Here is a 15,351-nt window from a genome sequence, read left to right as displayed (position 1 = left end):
ACAATTGACAGGAATGGGGGAAAGAAATACAGTAGAAGAGGAATGGGTAGCAATTAGGGATGAAATAGTGAAGGCAGCGGAGGATCAAATAGGTAAAAAGACGAGGGCTGGAAGAAACCCTTGGGTAACAGAAGAAATATTGAATTTAATTGATGAAAGGAGAAAATATAAAAATGCAGTAAAAGAAGCAGGCAAAAAGGAATACAAACGTCTCAAAAATGAGATCGACAGGAAGTGCAAAATGGCTAAACAGGCATGGCTAGAGGACAAATGTAAGGATGTAGAGGCTTATCTCACTAGGGGTAAGATAGATACTGCCTACAGGTAAATTAAAGAGACCTTTGGAGAAAGGAGAACCACTCGCATGAATATCAAGAGCTTTGATGGAAACCCTGTTCTAAGCAAAGAAGGGAAAGCAGAAAGGTGGAAGGAGTGTATAGAGGGTCTATACAAGGGCGATGTACTTGAGGATAATATTATGGAAATGGAAGAGCATGTAGATGAAGATGAAATGGGAGATATGATACTGCGTGAAGAGTTTGACAGAGTATTGAAAGACCTGAGTCCAAACAAGGCCCCCGGAGTAGACAACATACCATTAGAAGTACTGACAACCTTGGGAGAGCCAGTCCTGACAAAACTCTACCATCTGGTGAGCAAGATGTACGAGACAGGCGAAATACCCTCAGACTTCAAGAAGAATATAATAATTCCAATCCCAAAGAAAGCAGGTGTTGACAGATGTGAAAATTACCGAACTATCAGTTTAATAAGTCACAGCTGCAAAATACTAACGCGAATTCTTTACAGACGAATGGAAAAACTGATAGAAGCCAACCTCGGGGAAGATCAATTTGGATTTCATAGAAATGTTGGAACACGTGAGGGAATACTGACCTTACGACTTATCTTAGAAGAAAGATTAAGGAAAAACAAACCTACGTTTCTAGCATTTGTAGACTTAGAGAAAGCTTTTGACAACGTTGATTGGAATACTCTCTTTCAAATTCTGAAGGTGGCTGGGGTAAAATACAGGGAGCGTAAGGCTATTTACAATTTGTACAGAAAGCAGATGGCAGTTATAAGAGTCGAGGGGTATGAAAGGCAAGCAGTCGTTGGGAAGGGATTGAGACAGGGTTGTAGCCTATCCCCGATGTTATTCTATCTGCATATTGAGCAAGCAATAAAGGAAACAAAAGAAAAGTTCGGAGTAGGTATTAAAATCCATGGAGAAGAAATAAAAACGTTGAGGTTTGCCGATGACATTGTAATTCTGTCAGAGACAGCAAAGGACTTGGAAGAGCAGTTGAACGGAATGGACAGTGTCTTGAAAAGAGGGTATAAGATGATCATCAACAAAAGCAAAACGAGGATAATGGAATGTAATCGAATTAAGTCGGGTGATGCTGAGGTTATTAGATTAGGAAATGAGACACTTAAAGTAGTAAAGGAGTTTTGCAATTTGGGGAGCAAAATAACTGATGATGGTCGAAGTAGAGAGGATATAAACTGTAGACTGGCAATGGGAAGGAAAGCGTTGTTGAAGAAGAAAAATTTGTTAACATCGAGTATAGATTTAAATGTCAGGAAGTCGTTTCTGAAAGTATTTGTATGGAGTGTAGCCATGTATGGAAGTGAAACGTGGACGATAAATAGTTTAGACAAGAAGAGAATAGAAGCTTTCGAAATGTGGTGCTACAGAAGAATGCTGAAGATTAGATGGGTAGATCACATAACTAATGAGGAGGTATTGAATAGAATTGCAGAGAAGAGGAGCTTGTGGCACAACTTGACTAGAAGAAGGGATCGGTTGGTAGGACATGTTCTGAGACATCGAGGGATCACCAATTTAGTATTGGAGGGCAGCATGGAGGGTAAAAATGGTAGAGGGAGACCAAGAGATGAATACACTAAGCAGATTCAGAAGGATGTAGGTTGCAGTAAGTACTGGGAGATGAAGAAGCTTGCACAGGATAGAGTAGCATGGAGAGCTGCATCAAACCAGTCTCAGGACTGAAGGCCACAACAACAACAGGTATTTAGTTGAATTTACGTCCTTTAGTTTTGACTGATTTATCGAGTAACCGAAGTTTAACGGATTCCTTTTAGCACTCATGTGGATGACCTCACTTTTTTCGTTATTTAGAGTCAATTGCCAATTTTCGCACCATATATATATCTTTTCTAAGTTGTTTTGCAATTTGTTTTGACCTTCTGACAGCTTTATTAGTCGATAGACGACAGCGTCATCTGCAAGCAACCTAAGACCGCTGCTGAGATTGTCTCCCTAGTCGTTTATATAGATAAGGAACATCAAAGGGCCTATAACACTATCTTGGGGAACGCCAGAAATCACTTCTGTTTTACTCTACGACTTTCCGTCAATTACTACGAATTGTGACCTCTATGACAGGAAATGACGAATTCAGTCACGTAACTGAGACGACATTCCATAAGCACGCAATTTTGCTACAAGCCGTTTGTGTGGTACAGTGTCATTTAGTAATGTTTCGCACTACATCTTGTTACATCCACCTCACAAAATTGCTAGATGATTAAAGTCTTCCTCAGTGACGGCAATATGACTGGGGAACTTAAAGTACTGAACAATGATTTCGTCTAAAGTTTTCGGTTACATGTCTGGGTAAGTGTGATGGTCGATACAAGGATCCAGTTATGCCCACTGTTGATACTGAGTCTTTCCGTCCTAACAATCTCACATGCAACTTCAGTTTGTATCTTGGTGGATCTGAGTTTCTCGTCTACTGCGACAAATTCACCACCAACCTTTACCATTAACCTCTCCTTTTAATGTATAATTATTCCCGAAATATCTCAATGCTCTCAATTCAAAGTTTTAGCCAGCTCTCGCTAACTAGTGTAGTGTGAGCTTCGTAGGTTTTTAGGAGCGCATCAAATTCTAGCACTCTGTTGTGAATGCATCGGCAGTTAATCACCAGGATTTTAATACTCTCGTCTGTGGGGTGCATTTCTTGGAATCTTATGTTTACACTCCCGGTCCCCTGCAGCTATCCTTATCTGGACTGCATAGGGAGTCGCCTAACCTAAGAAACGCTTGTTTTCAATCCATACTCTTTCAGCTAATTGGGTGGCAACCTCTGATGTGTAGTGAGTATCTGACCCATTTAGTGGGACCCTGCAGTTCTCAACCTGTGGTCCAAGTCCAGGAAGTCGCAGCCTAGCTTGTCACAGAACCTCCGAAGTCTCTAATTAGAAAAATAATGGAATAGAAAGCAAAAAATATCCATACTCTCCATCACGGAAAGGCTGCGTGCTTTTGTGGTTTTACACTGACCTGCTGATATTTCGATGCGATATCGGAAAACGATTATTCCCATTTTCCTTCTTAATTATTTTGTCATAAGAAGTATAAAGAACATTATAACCTTGTTTTCTTACGCTTGTACAGTATATCTGACAAGTTAAACATCGTATAAGCTTCCATGGGAAATGAATCGACCGAACTAACCACATACATAGGCCGCCAAATCAATGGATGTCACTTCACTATATTTTTGTATGTGGAGATGGGTGGATAAAGGAGCCTACAAAGAATAAATAAACACGGGGTATGAATAAGAAACCGTTCACATGAAGCAGTTCTATTGTTAAAAGCGCACAAAACATTCTAAAAAGAGCTACACGTGAAGCCGCGAAAAGAGCTGAATGTGTAGAGAATATTTAATTTCAACTATTATTCGTGTGGTTATGCATTACTAAACTAATGCAATAAGTTGTTTGTGTACTCTGTATCATTTTTGTGCAGGTTCTCTCATGTATAAAATTCAGACAGCTGCAAACTGCAATCACAAGAAACCAGATACATCAACTTTTTTAAAAATGGAATTCATATTATCCTCTCATGAAATATTTACTGTTTCGCCTACAACGCCTACATCCATCGCATTAAGTATTAAGCCGTTGAGAATGAGTGTTTCAAGGAGACAGAAGGAAAGTGTCTGGCTCACTGCAGTGAGCAGTGAGATATTTCGGGAAAATTTATACATTGAAAGGAGAGGTTAATGGTAAATGATGTTGGTGAATTTGTCGCAGTAGACGAGAAACTCAGATCCACCAAGATACAAATTGAAGTTGCATGTGAGATTATTTGGGCGGCGAGACTCAGTATCAACAGTGGGTATAAACTGATAACTGGATCCTTGTATCGACCATCACAATTACCCAGACACGTAACCGAAAACTTGTGACGAAATCATTGTCCAGTACTTGAAGTTCCCCAGTCATATTGTCGTCACTGAGGAAGAATTTAATCATCCAGCAAACAACTGGGATAACTGTAGTTTTGTGAGTGGTGGATGTAATAAGATTACTAAATGACACTGTACCACACAAGCGGCTTCTAGTGAAACTGCGTGCTTATGGAATATCGTCTCAGTTATGTGACTCAATTCGTGATTTCCTGTCAGAGAGGTCACAGTTCGTAGTAATTGACGGAATATCGTCGAGTAAAACAGAAGTGATTTCTGTCGTTCCCCAAGGGAGTGGTATAGGCCCTTTGCTGTTACTTATCTTTATAGACGATTTGGGAGACAATTTCAGCAGCCGTCTTAGGTTGCTTGCAGATGGCGCTGTCGTTTATCGACTAACAAAGTTATCAGAAGATCAAAACCCAGGAGTGCTGCCGTTTTTGGTGGAGGGCGAAAAATCACTTTCACTTTTGTGTTTACTCAGAATCCGTCCTATTTTTGAAGAAAAACTTCCCACGTATGGAAGGAAAGCCATGGCTTAAAATTTTCCGTGTTTTCTTCCGCTTTTCTTGTGCCCTCCATCAAAGACTGCAGCACTCCTGGGTTCCGTTAAAGATGATATGGTGCTTCAGAAGCCTGGGATTTATAAGATCCCCTGTGTGTGCGGCCGTTCATACATCGGACAGACGACACGTACTGTGCAGGAGAGATGCACAGAGCACCGCAGGTACACCTGGCTCTTAACAACTGGCGGAGCAATGTATTGACACTGGGCGCCCTTTGGTGAACGACAATGACGAAATTTTAGCCTCGACTTCATCTTTATGGACTCAGTAGTGAAAGAAGCAATTGAAATTCGGTTGGCGACGAATTTAATTAACAGACATAGCGGTTTCAGCATGGAAAAATCATGGAATCCGGCAATTTCTGTAATTAAATCACAAAGACGTCGCGACGGTTCAGCTCTCCGTGACACATCGATATCACCGTGTGGAACGACTGCGCAGCCATAGATTTAATTTCCATGCGTATGTTACACCTCTTTGCAGCCTATTAACGTCTCTGGCGCCTTGTGCATCTTTGGCCGCATGCGCAGTGGTTCGGTCTTCGACTGTAAAAGGACGGAGCAAGTGCTTGAGCGTTAGTCACCTCGGCCCACTCTGAAGATGGCTGGACGGTATTCAGCCGAAATGTTAGAAGAAGAAGCTGAATTTATGCGGCTGCACTCCAGTAATTTTATGGAACATTTGACGACTTTATCAGACGCCCCGATGTAGCGAGGAAGTTCAAGACAAAATTCATATGTTCATTTTTAGCAAGTACGACAGAAAACTGTAAGCACTTGAATGTATCGAGAATATAAGAGGGTGGATATTATTGCAACATGGTCATGGTCTTAGTCAATGGAATATAATTTACGAGGTCCAACATCAACAGACGAAAATTCAGGCCAAGTTCAATCCTTTGGGCGTACTGAACAGATTAAAGTGATTTGAAGAATTTTAATGTTCACCGAAATAAATTTGCGCGGCAAGGGACTTGCGGCTGCGGTGCGGATAGCATTTCTCTTAACCGCGCAGACCTCTGGACGTAACAGTAGAGGCATGAGTCAAGATTTAAAATAAAAAGTAGCTAAGCGCGGTCGTTTTCTGCGGTGTCAATTGCGTAAGTCTACTCAGCATCAAGAGAAATCCCTGTTTATTCGAGACTTAATACTATAAACTTAATACTCTCCCCCCCCCCCCTCCCACACACACACACACACACACACTACAGTTTCGGCTGGATACACAGATAACCCACCGTGAGAGGTATAGGATCCTGCTTTAGTGCTATCAGTTACGGACTAACACTATCTCGTTTCAGAGCCGGCCAGGTTTCGTATTATCTCTCTCAGCGTATTTCGTTGATTAAAAGGCGCTGCGCGTTGTTTTCGCAAATCTGACTATCGATATAAGATGTTTATACTGTTATTTATTAGTTGCACGGATAGGTGGCGCGAATGTGCGCCTTGTTTTCACGATCATTCGTTCGTTATGAGTCATTGTGTCCGCCTGCCGATAGAGCACACATTGAAATTATGTGTAAGAAAAATGACGCGCCGTGGTTTATTTGATGGAGAAATTGCCAATTTGCTGAATTTTGGAGAAACTGTCGATGCTCTAGATAGTGACGATAATTTGTACCACACAGTGTCTTTGAAGGCAAATGCAATACAATGCGGAAACTGTTTTTATTTCCTCTTACTAGCATTATCGAATGCATTTTGGTTACACAGTTCATTTCAGACCAGATAAAATAAAAATAACTGGTTTCGTTACCAATCTTGCCAATAGCTCCACATAACCAAAACGGATCTGTAGGCTGACTGCCACAGGGACATTTCCTGCTACAGTTACCACCCACAAGCAAAAAATATGCCTCCTGTATGTGTTATGTTTTTAAATGAACACACCGCGATTTCACTGTATTCTTGTTTATTTAATTGCGACCTAGGTTTCGGCCTTTTACGCCATTGTCAAGTGATTGAAATGATTCAAATGGCTCTGAGGGACTTAACTTCTGAGGTCATCAGTCCCCTAGAACTTATAACTACTTAAACCTAACTAACCTAAGGACATCACACACATCCATGCCCGAGGCAGGATCGAACCTGCAGCAGTAGCGGTCGCGCCGTTCCAGATGTAGCGCCTAGAACCGCTCGGCTACTCCGGCCGGCCAAGTCATTAACATATATTGCAGGACATCAAGTTCAAAATTGGCCATAAATTAAGAAAAATATTGGCCAATTTCGAGCTTGATGTCCTACAGTATATGTTAGTAACATAATCTCAATCACTTGAAAAATGGCATATAAGGCCGAAACCTGGGCCGCAATCAATTAAACAACAATACAGCCAAATGGCGGTGTGTTCATTTCAAAATTATTGTATGACTGTTGCTCAGCAACATAAAAAATAAGTTATGTTTGTTCTTCGAAATCAAAGAAAGAAAATGAGAAAGCATCTCGCAAGTAGACAAGTTATCAGTGCGAATAGTGCTGTGTGGCGGTCGTGACCCTCCGTTAATTGAAGTATTTTAATGAGGAGCTGTCATCATTGAGCCAGCAGTTGATTAGTTCAATTACTACGGATTTTTTTGTCATCACTCTTCTGACTGGTTTGTTGCGACCCGCCACGGATTTCTCTCCTGTGCCAACCTCTCCCTCTCAGAGTAGCACTTGCAACCTACGTCTTCAATTATTTGCTGGATGTATTCCAATCTCTGTCTTCCTCTACAGTTTCTGCACACTACAGCTCCCCCTGGTACCATGGAAGTCATTCCCTGACGTCTTAACAGATGTTCTATCATCTTGTCTCATCTCCTTGTCAATGTTTTCCACATATTCCTTTCCTCTCCGATTCTGCGCAGAACCATCTCATCAGTCCACCTAACTTTCAACATTCGTCTGCAGCACCACATCTCAAATGCTTCGATTCACTTCTGTTCCGGTTTTTCCACAGCCCATGTTTCACGACCATACAATGCTGTGCTTCAAATGTACATTCTCAGATATTTCTTCCACAAATTAGAGCCTATGTTTGATACTAGTAGACGTCTCTTGGACAGGAATGCCCTTTTTGCCAGTGATAGTTTTTGATGTCCTTCTTGCTCCGTCCGTCATTGGTTATTTTGCTGCCTAGGTAGCAGAATTGCTTAATTTCATCTACTTTGTGACCATCAATCCTGATGTTAAGTTTCTCGCTGTTCTCTTTTCTACTACTTCTCATTACTTTCGTCTTTCTTCGATTTATCCTCGGTCCGTATTCTGTCCTCATTAGACTCTTCGCTCCATTCAGCAGATCATGTAATTATTTTTCACTTTCACTCAGGATAGCGTATCATTGATATCATTTCACCTTGAATTTTAATATCACTCCTAAAAATTTCTGATATTTCCATCATTGCTTCTTCGATGTACTGAGTGAACAGTAGGGGCGAAATACGAGGGCTATTCCGAAAGTAAGGTCCGATAGGTCGCGAAATGGAAACCACGGTAAAAATCAAAAATGTTTTATTTGCAACAGTTAGATACACCTTGCAGCTACTTATCTCCATAGTCGCCGACCCGACTTAGACGTGTATCGTAGCGTTGTACCAACTTTCCCATACCCTCGCTATAGAAGGCAGCCGCCAGTGCTCTCCGCCAATTCTCTACGCTGGCCTACGGCTCGTTGTCTTGTGCCGAAATGTTGTCTTCATAACCAGCGGTTCATGTGACCTGAGCTGAAACTCAGAGGGAGACAATTACGGGCTGTATTGTGGGTAATCTCACATTTCCATTTGAAAACGATGCAGGAGCATCTTCATTGCCCCTGCAGAATGCGGCTGAGAATTGTCTTGAAGACGAAACAGCACGACAGTTATGTAATGTTAGCTGCATAGCTTCAGGGGAAATTTCTCACCAGGCCCCCGTACTTGGCGGCAGACACTATTTTCTAGACATCTTTACGCACTCACTGCGAGCTCAGAAATGAGAAGAGCGACGTGATGCTAACTGGGGTTATACTAGAGACACTACCCAACACATCTGTGCAAAGCTTTATCGGATTTTCATAGTCGTTTCCATTTCGTGACCGATCGGACCTTACTTTCGGAATAGCCCTCGTACTATATCCCTGTCTTATACCCTTTTTAATCCGAACACTTCGCTCTTGGTCGTCCACTCTTATTATTCCCTCGTGACTCTTTTACATATTGTGTATTACCTGTCTCTCCCTGTAGCTTACCCCTATTTTTCTCAGAATTTAGAACATCTTGCACCACTATACACTGTCGAACGCTTGTTCCAGGTCGACAAATCCTATGAACGTGTCTTGATTTTTCTGTAGTCTTGCCTCCATTATTAACCGCAACGTCAGAATTGTTAATGGTACAAAGGTGGTAGTGGAAATTAAAAAAAATGTCTCTAATAGTTTATTGGGATCGCAGTTGCAAACTGTTTGAAAGATCAAAAGGTTCCTTCCATTCAGTTGCACTTCATTGGTACCGATAATATGTAATTTATCGTATGATCGCTTTCGGACTCAAAATAATGCCACCCAGGCTACACGTAAATAGCACAGTCAATACATGATATGAATTGCAAATGCACTATTTCAAAATAACAACGGACATCTAACACGGTGTAAAATGTAAGACTTGCTAGTGTTGTTGCGGTTTTCATTCCAAAGAATGGTTATGCAGATATTCACACTTGTCTGTCCTCCGGAAGCCTCTTGATATCTGCATAACTACTGCGACGTATACCCGCTTGAAACAGCTAACAGAATTCAAGCGTTCGTCTCCATATATAACCTCCCCCACCCCTCCGCCCCCCAAGACCAAAACACACACACACTTCTTCAGTTACCAACCTGACGATTCCTTGATGCCTAACGAAATGTGCTGTCAATCGACCCCTTCTTATAATCACACTGTCCCAAAATCTTTTTCTCCTCATTTGTTACTCGATATATCCTGTTATCTTCAGCGTTCTTCTGTAGCACCACATTTTTCAAAAAAAAAGGTTCAAATGGCTCTGATCACTATGGGTCTTAACATTTGCGGTCATCAGTCCCCTAGAACTTAAAACTACTTAAACCTAACTAACCTAAGGACATCACGCACGTCCATGCCCGAGACAGGATTGTTTTTTCTTCATTTTGTTCGGTATTGTTCGTTGCGTTTGGTCTGGGCGGACGTCACAAGACATCCGTTCAAGGTGATCGTTGTTTCCTTTACTCAGTTTAGTTTATTACAGAGGGCGAGCAGCCCCTGACCGAACACGCTGAGCTCCCGTGTCGGCATCAGGATTCGAACCTGCGACCGTAGCAGTCGCACGGTTCCGGACTGAAGCACCTAGAACCGCCCGTCACCGCGGCCGGCACATTTCAAAAGCTTCTGCTCTTGTTCAACTGTTTATCATTCAAGTTGCACTCCAAGCAAATACCTTTAGAAAAGACTTCCTAACAAATTTGTATCCGATATTGACAAATTCCTTTTTTCGGATTTTTATCTTGCTGTTGTCAGTCTGAATTTTTTATCTTCTCTAGTTCATACGAGGTGCATTCAAGTTCTAAGGCCTCCGATTTTTTTTCTCCGGACTGGAAAGAGATAGAAACATGCGCATTGTTTTAAAATGAGGCCGCGTTCATTCTCAATACGTCCCAGAGATGGCAGCACCGTACGGCAGATGGAATTTTACCGCCAGCGGCGAGAATGAGAACTGTTTTAAATACTTAAAATGGCGACGTTTTCCTCACTTGAACAGCGTGCAATCATTCGTTTTCTGAATTTGCGTGGTGTGAAACCAATTGAAATTCATCGACAGTTGAAGGAGACATGTGGTGATGGAGTTATGGATGTGTCGAAAGTGCATTCGTGGGTGCGACAGTTTAATGAAGGCAGAACATAGTGTGACAACAAACCGAAACAACCTCGGGCTCGCACAAGCCGGTCTGACGACATGATCGAGAAAGTGGAGAGAATTGTTTTGGTGGATCGCCGAATGACTGTTGAACAGATCGCCTCCAGAGTTGGCATTTCTGTGGGTTCTGTGCACACAAACCTGCATGACGACCTGAAAATGTGAAAAGTGTCATCCAGGTGGGTGCCACGAATGCTGACGGACGACCACATGGCTGCCCGTGTGGCATGTTGCCAAGCAATGTTGACGCGCAACGACAGCATGAATGGGACTTTCTTTTCATCGGTTGTGACAATGGATGAGACTTGGATGCCATTTTTCAATCCAGAAACAAAGCGCCAGTCAGCTCAATGGAAGCACACATTCACCGCCACCAAAAAAATTTCGGGTAACCGCCAGTGCTGAAAAAATGATGGTGTCCATGTTCTGCGACAGCGAGGGCGTAATCCTTACCCATTGCGTTCCAAAGGGCACTATGGTAACAGGTGCATCCTACGAAAATGTTTTGAAGAACAAATTCCTTCCTGCACTTGAACAAAAACGTCCGGGAAGGGCTGCGCGTGTACTGTTTCACCAAGACAACGCACCCGCACATCGAGTTAACGTTACGCTACAGTTTCTTCGTGATAACAACTTTGAAGTGATTCCTCATGCTCCCTACTCACCTGACCTGGCTCCTAGTGACTTTTGGCTTTTTCCAACAATGAAAGACACTCTCCGTGGCCGCACATTCACCGGCCGTTCTGCTATTGCCTCAACGATTTTCCAGTAGTCAAAACAGACTCCTAAAGAAGCCTTCGCCGCTGCCATGGAATCATGGCGTCAGCGTTGTGAAAAATGTGTACGTCTGCAGGGCGATTACGTCGAGAAGTAACACCAGTTTCATCGATTTCGGGTGAGTAGTTAATTAGAAAAAAAATCGGAGGCCTTAGAACTTGAATGCACCTCGTACATCAGTTATTTTTCTGCCAAAATAACAATACCCATCTACTGCTTTCAGTGTCTCATTTGCGAACCTAATTTTTTCACTGTCGTCTGGATGTATTTACTTAATTTCCATTAGACTATTTTTTTACTTTTGTTGATATTCATCCCACTACGCATTCCGTTGAACTTCTCTTCCAAGTCCTTTGCCATTTCTGATGGAACTGCAGTGCCATCCGCAAACATCGTAGTTCGTATTTCTCCTCCTTGAACTCTACTGCCCTTTCCAGATTCCTCGTTGGAACAACTTAAATTGGAAAGAACACACAGAAAATGTTGTGGGGAAGGCTAGCCAAAGGCTGCGTTTTATTGGCAGGACTCTTAGGAAATGTAACAGCCCTACTAAGGAGACTGCCTACACTACGCTTGTCCGTCGTCTTTTAGAATACTGCTGCGCGGTGTGGGATCCTTACCAGGTAGGATGGCTCTGAGCACTATGGGACTCAACTGCTGAGGTCATTAGTCCCCTAGAACTTAGAACTAGTTAAACCTAACTAACCTAAGGACATCACACACATCCATGCCCGAGGCAGGATTCGAACCTGCGACCGTAGCGGTCTCGCGGTTCCAGACTGCAGCGCCAGAACCACGCGGCCACTTCGGCCGGCACCAGGTAGGACTGTCGGAGTACATCGAAGAAGTTCAAAGAAGGACAGCACGTTTTCTATTATCGCGAAATATGGGAGAGAGTGTCACAGAAATGATACAGGATTTGCGCTGGAAATCATTAAAAGAAAGGCGTTTTTCGTTGCGACGGAATCTTCTCACGAAATTCCAATCACCAACTTTCTCCTCCTAGTGCGAAAATATTTTGTTGACACCGACCTACGTAGGGCGGAACGATTACCACGATAAAATAAGGGAAATCAGAGCTCGTACGGAAAGATATAGGTGTTCATTCTTTCCGCGCTCTATACGAGATTGGAATAATAGACAACTGTGAAGGTGGTTCGATGAACCCTCTGCCAGGCACTTAAATGTGATTTGCAGAGTGTCCATGTAGATGTAGAACTTGCTCTTTGCGCAAATTGAATAACATGGGGAATAGGCTTCAACCTTCCCTCACTCCCTTCTCTACTACAGCTTCCCTTTTATGTCCGTCGACTCTTATAACTGCTGTCTCGTTTCTGTAGAAGTTGAAAATAACCTTTCGCTCGCTGTATTTTATCTCTGCCAACTCCAGAATTGTTCGCCTCCGTAGTACGGCTGACCGCCATGTGGAGAACCCTGGTTCGATTCCCTGTACTGCTTGGAATTTTCCCACGGTGGCACGGGCTGGGACGGGGTGAAAGCCTCGTGATGCCAATAGAGAAGCTGCTCGACTGAGTACTAGCGGTTCCAGGACACGAAAACTGACAATGGACGGGAGAGCAATGTGTTGGCCCCACGCCCCTCTATAGCGCATCGAGGCCTACGAGAAAGACAGGCCGCGGCGCGTACGTCACGAAGGTAGTCTTGCCCTCGCTCGCTCGCTCAAATCAGCAAACTACGTTTCTACACCTGTTAACTCGTAACTAGGCGTGTCCGTACAAACGAAAACTGAATCTTCTACTGGAATCTGCAATTATGGAATCTTACTGTTATTAGTCCTATAATGATGGGAAGTACATGGGCCTAATTTGTTACAGCTGTACTGGCGTACAATGAAATAAAATCATGCTAAAATGATTATCAGTTGTATAAGGCACCACTTCCAGCATGTAATGAGTACTGTTAAGCAGAAGAGACTAAATGCTATAAACAAGACGTTATACCATTTATATCGAGTATTGATTTTAAATTAAATTGTGCTGTAGTACTGTTAATCAGCAAGACTTCATAACAGCAGATTCCAGTGGAAGATGCAATTCTCGTTAGTAGTTACACGCCCAGCTGCGAGTTAACAGGTTTAGAAACGCATTTTGCCTGCTGAGCTGAGCGAACGAGCGAGTTCAGGACTACCTTCGTGTCGTACGCGTCGCGGCCTGTCTCTCTCGTGGGCCTCGATAGCGCATCCAGTGACGCCAATTCGCTGAGGATGACACGGCAGTCGGTAGGTACCGATGAGCCCGCCAGGGCCTGAGGACGGAGTTTACATTCACGTCTACCTTCATAATTTCAAAGCGTGTATTCTAACATAGTGAAAATCTCTCTCTATAAACGTAATCTGCAAGCCACCGTATGGTGCCTGGCGGAGGGTACCCTGTACCACTACTACTACTACTTATTTCCTTTCCTGTTACACTGGTAAAAGGAGCGGGGGAAAAACGACAGTCTATTGCCTCCGTACGAGCCCTAATATCTCTAATCTAATCTTCATGGTCCTTACGCGAAATGTACGTTGTTGGAAGTAGAACTGTTCTGCAGCCAGCCTCAAATGCCGATTCTCTTAATTTTCTCAATAGAGCTCCTCAAAATAGCGTCGCTTTCCCTCCAGTGATTCCTGTTTTCCCGAAGCATCTTCGTAATACCTGCGTGTTGTTCAAATCTACCGGTAACAAATCTAGCAGCCCGCTCCTGAATTCCTTCCATGTCTTCGTTTAATCCGATCTGGTGTGGATCCCGAAGACTCCAACAGTACTCCATAATGGGTCGCACTAGCGTCCTATATGGTGTATCATTTACAGGCGAACCACACTTTCCTAACATTCTACCAATGAACTGAAGTCGACCATTAGCCTTCCCTACAGCAGTCCTTACATGCTCATTCCATTTCATATTGCTTTACTATGCTGCCCTTGATATTTAATTGACGTGACTGTGTCAAACAGCACACTAATAATGCTGTACTCTAATATTATGGGTTTGTTTAATCTTACTCATCCACGTTAACATGCTTCTTTTTGAATTTAGAGCTAGCTGCCATTCATCACACCAAGTAGAAATTTTGTCTAAGTCATCTTGTATCCTGCTGCAGTCACTCATAAGATGTCACAATTCGACACACCGTAGCATCATCAGCAAACTGCTGCTTACCCTGTCTGTAAGATGATTTATGTGAACAGAAAGTAACAGCGGTCCTATCACACTTCCATAGGGCACTCCTGACGTTAACCTTGTAAGTAGGCTGCTTAGGTTATGTTGGTAACGCCACGAAGCGCTCTGTATGAAAATCACTGGCTGTGCTGTGTGCAGTCTGTGGCTGGGTGGCATTGTTGGAATAGTCGCTATTGTAGTGTTGGGCAGTTGGCTGTTAAGAGCGCGTAGCGTTGCGCAGTTGGAGGTGAGCCGCCAGCAGTGGTGGATGTGGGGAGAGAGATGGCGGAGTTTTGAGAGCGGACGATCTGGACGTGTGTCCGCCAGAAAGAGTAAATTTGTAAGACTGGATGTCATGAACTGATATATACATATATTACGACTTTTGAACACTATTAAGGTAAATACATTGTTTGTTCTTTATCAAAGTCTTTCATTTGCTAACTATGCCTGTCAGTAGTTAGTGCCTTCAGTAGTTAGAATCTTTTATTTAGCTGGCAGTATTGGCGCTCGCTGTATTGCAGTAGTTCGAGTAACGAAGATTTTTGTGAGGTAAGTGATTTATGAAAGGTATAGGTTATTGTTAGTCAGGGCCATTCTTTTGTAGGGATTTTTGAAAGTCAGATTGCATTGCGCTGAAAATATTGTGTGTCAGTTTAGTGTTGATCAGAATAAGTAAAGAGAGTAATGTCTGAGTACGTTCAGTTTTGCTCAGCTGTTTGAAAAGCAAATAAC

At 42.9% G+C, this 15,351-nt stretch overlaps 1 protein-coding gene across 1 annotated transcript in view; it reads right to left on the bottom strand.

Moving 5' to 3' along the window:
- The window catches only part of LOC126194652 (muscle-specific protein 300 kDa), a 607,158-nt gene that overhangs the window by 451,965 nt on the left and 139,842 nt on the right, over positions 1-15,351 (bottom strand). The window lies entirely within an intron of this gene.

The sequence above is a fragment of the Schistocerca nitens genome, chromosome 7 (genome assembly GCF_023898315.1).
Source record: "Schistocerca nitens isolate TAMUIC-IGC-003100 chromosome 7, iqSchNite1.1, whole genome shotgun sequence".
Lineage (NCBI taxonomy): Eukaryota > Metazoa > Arthropoda > Insecta > Orthoptera > Acrididae > Schistocerca > Schistocerca nitens.
The sequence above is the reverse complement of the archived record's forward strand: the minus strand, read 5'-3'. Positions and strand labels throughout refer to the sequence as shown.